A 4,056-nucleotide genomic window follows, 5' to 3' on the forward strand; every position below is an offset into this window, starting at 1 on the left:
CGCCGGGCCGGGCCGGGTGAGGAGCGGACGCGGGTGCCACGGCCCTTCCTGCAGAGCCACGAATGCAAATCCTGCGCAAACACAGCCTCTCCCGCAGCTCTGCCCCGCCGTGGGGCACCCCGGGGGAAAAGGGGCAAGAAAGCCCCGGGGACGGGGAGATGGCGACCTCCGAGCCGAGATTTTGGTACCAGTCACCGACTGGTACCCACTGGTTTGGGTACCCGCAGGTGATGGGCAGCTCCCGGTTTTGGTACCCACCAGAAAGCGTCACCGGAGGTCAGGACAGCCGCACGGCCCCCTGCTGCTGGGCACCGCCTTATGCAACAATTTTAGATTTTTCCTCTATTTTTTCACACGTCGCCTTTTTAGCTGAAACACCTCCAGGGCTGATCAGCAGCAGCTGCAACCCAGACACGTGCAAACGCTCCTGGCCCCTTCCACTCCCCCGGGAGGACAGAATAAGGCAAGCGAACCCCTGGGGCCAAAAGGTCACTCTGGGGGGGGCTGCAGGAGCTGAGAGCCCAGAACGGGTCCAGGGTGAACCCCGGCAGCGCTGGGACGGGGGGTCCCCTGCCCGCAGCACCAGCCTCCCCTGGAAAAACTCTGCAAAAAAGGAGGAAATCTGTCAGAAAAGAAGCTAAAGAAGGCTGAAAAGGTCACAGGCTTGGAGCCGCCAGGAAAATGGATGTAGAGTCAGGAATACACCCCACGGATGCGAAGCCTGGAGCAGGCAGGGAGCAGGCAGGGAGCAGGCAGGCGGCTGTGAAATGGAAAGTGAGAGCCTGCAAGTGGAGAAGGGGAAACGGCGCCAGGGTGGGGATACAGAAACTCCCGAGCAGCCCCACGGGCCCCAACCTCGGAGCCGGCCCCTCCCGCGTCCCCAAAAAGGGAAGAATAAAAGTATATAATAAAATAATCCAATCCATGGTGGGCAGCAGCTTCCTTGGCGTGGGGCTGCCCAAGTAGGCGGCGGGGCCGCAGCCCCTGGCAGGCATCGTGCGCAGGATCCGGCCCCACAGGGTCATGTCCAGACACAGAGGTCCTTCTTCTGAGCTTCAAGCTGTCCTTTTTGCAGCGGTACCGACCGTCCCCGACTCCACAGCCACGTTAGCGATGGCTTGGGCTGTTGGGTGGGGTTTTTTTTCCTTTTATATCACCCACCTTGTGTTGATCTGCCCCAGATTTCTGCTGCTGCTCCAGCCCCTCGCTTCCATGGGGTCCCTCCGCACCGTCAGCCCTCCTGCATCCTAAATCTGGCGCATCAGCAAGAAGCACGAACAGCAGTGACCTCAGTGTAAAACCAGCAGCAGATCAGCGACTCCCCGGGCAGGATACGGCCCCAGGGCCATTGAGCCGGACCCTGCGCTCTTCCCACTCTCACTCTTAGCAAAAATTTCCAACCTTCGTAAGCAGCCCTGCTTTAACACGTCCTAAATAACCCAAACAGTTTATCCGTGGGCCAGGGAACGTCCCTTGTAGGGATGCCGCATCCTGCTTGGGTTATCGTGGCCCTTCTAAACAGTTTATAAATAGACCAAGGTGAATGAGGACAATCGCTCTTTTTGAAGGAAAGCGAGGGTTTTTATCTAATTTCTTTTTTTAAAGCCATTCAAGGAGCACCCGCCCAGATGACCGCTCCTAAAACCCAATTTAAATCTGCTGCTTCTTTCTCCTCCAGCTGAGCTCCATCCCCACCTCACTAAAACAATAAAAAAAGGAAAAAACAAAGAAAAATGGGTTTGGCAGCTTCACCTGCTCACATGCCGGCCTCGGTGGTGGCGCGGGGCCACCGGGAAGGTCGCAGTCACGCCGCAAGGCGCCGGCCGGGCTCAGTGCCGGGGCGGCAAGAGGGGTGGGTGCCGGGGCCGGCGGGTGGGTGCGGGGCCGGCGATGGGAGAGGGCAGGGACAAGCGGCATGTGTTGCTGCGCCTGGGAGGCTTCAGGGTCAGACTGCTTTTTACATTGGGAAAAAAGTGGAAAATTGGGGGAAAAAATGGAAAATTTGGGAAATAATTTGGAAAAGATGGAGAGCAGCGAGTGCCCACAGCTGCTCCTCCTGCAGCAGGTGGCACAGGCACCTACGCAGCATCCTCCGGTCAGCGTCCTCCCGATGCCATAGATATCAACTCATTTCACAAGGGCTCATCAGAGAAAATCATCGTAACACTTTCCCATGTAAACGAGCGTGCACAAAAAGGGTTTACAGTGCGCAACGAGGGCGTCTGTAAAACACCCCAGAGGAACTGAAGACATTTTCAAGCATCTAAGGAGTAAAGAAATCGGATTTTACATGCATTTTCAAGATATTTTTTTTTTTTTCTTTCTTCTTTCTTTCCTCTAAAAGTGGAAGCCATTTACAAAGGCGAGGGACCTGGGACAGGGCTTCGCCTCGGCCAGCAGATGCAGCTGCGGCCTGAAGCAACGCGGCTGCACGGCAAACGGCGCAGGGAAGAGCCCAAAGCCCTTTTTTTTTTCCCAGCTCCCTCCATTCAGGCTGAAAAATTGCGTTTCCAGCTCGTTTCAATTAATTTTAAGACTTTTACATTCCCTAAAAGCCGAAGCGCTCATTAAACCAGAGTTTTTCCTATTGTCACACTTTGAAACGACCACACTACAACTCAAGCCAGTGGCTCTGGCTCAGCCGTGCCGGGACCTCCCGCGTGGAGAGAAGCGGCTCCAGGTCCCCTCGGTGGCGGCAGCGCTCACCTCCCGGCTCAGGGCAGACACACTCATCACACCCCACGGGCCCATCCCATGGGGGGAGCGTTGGGGCAGCTGGGAAAGATCAGGGCAGGAAAGATGCTTGTCCCGTGCCCTTCCCTACCCCAACCTCCGTGGCACCGCTACGGCTGCGGGCACGGTGGGGAGTGCTGGATGCGCCCCTGGGCGCGTCGCGGGGAGGCTGGGAGAGCTGCCGGGGATGGGGTACGGCTGGGGCACGCTCACCGCCCCGCAGCACCCTGCCTCGGGGGATGAGGAAGCGCCGCAGGAGGAATATATCCACCTGCACCCATACATAAATAAATGAACTTTTTTGCATCTATAAGCAAAGCCAAACCAGCCGGGGCCCTGGAGTCACTCGCAGCCGCGTTCCTTGCCCCAGCAGCCAGCCCTGGCTCCTTCGGTGGCCGGGGACAGCCCCAGCTGCCAGCAGCCCCGCTGCAGAGCTGCAAAGCTGGCGGTTTCTTTGATCTCCAAAGATCAGAGATGTTTCCCCGCCCTGTCGCAGCCGCAGTGTGCCCAGACGTTCGACAGTCAGCCAGGAAGCGCAGAGCGGGACGTGCCATGGCACACCCCGGGCAGCTCCGGCTCCCACAGCCGGCAGACACCGATCCCGCTGCCCCGCAGCTGCCTACCTTTCCAGATGCTTCCAAGTGCTCAAACAGTTTCCTTTCCTGAAGAAACAGAACAAAACAAAACAAAACAAGAGAAGCTGTGAAACGCAGCCCTGGGGCTCTGCACCTGCAGCACATATAGGAAAGGGGTATCCTCTAGGGACGTCCACACAACCTGCCCACATTTTGCTCCCTCTTGCCCTCCCAGAGCGTGTGGGTTTTGGATGGAACCCAGGCACTTGTGGGCTCTTTGATTTATTCAGTGGTGGGTGAGCGTCTAAGCAAGAGCTGAGGAAGGGCACGAGGAGCTGAGCAGCCTTTGAGGGAATGTGGAGCAGTCCCCAGGAGGTGTTTGCTGCAAGGGAGCTGGCTGCTGTCCTGGCCACCCCGCTCAACCTCAACCTCAACCTCAGATGACAACGGATCCAGCCGCGTGTCCTACCAGGGTCTGGTGGGGCTCCTCGTGTGTTCGGGTATGGATTTCCCTCCCTGCCTGCTGTGATTTGGGATTAGCTGCTGTTCATCTTTCTTGGCTTTACCTGGAGTAATATCCTACACGTTCACAGACTGGGATTTATTTAGTTATTAACAGCCCCTACAGCATAAGGAAAATTTTAAGCTTCACAGTAGAACACGTCAACCAGCTCCTACTGCCACAAGACCACGAGCCTGGAGTGAAGTGCCACGGGGAAACAAGAACACGTGCTCTCACCCATAGAGA

This window comes from Aptenodytes forsteri, unplaced genomic scaffold (assembly GCF_000699145.1).
Source record: "Aptenodytes forsteri isolate BGI_AS27 unplaced genomic scaffold, ASM69914v1 Scaffold518, whole genome shotgun sequence".
In the NCBI taxonomy this organism is placed as follows: domain Eukaryota; kingdom Metazoa; phylum Chordata; class Aves; order Sphenisciformes; family Spheniscidae; genus Aptenodytes; species Aptenodytes forsteri.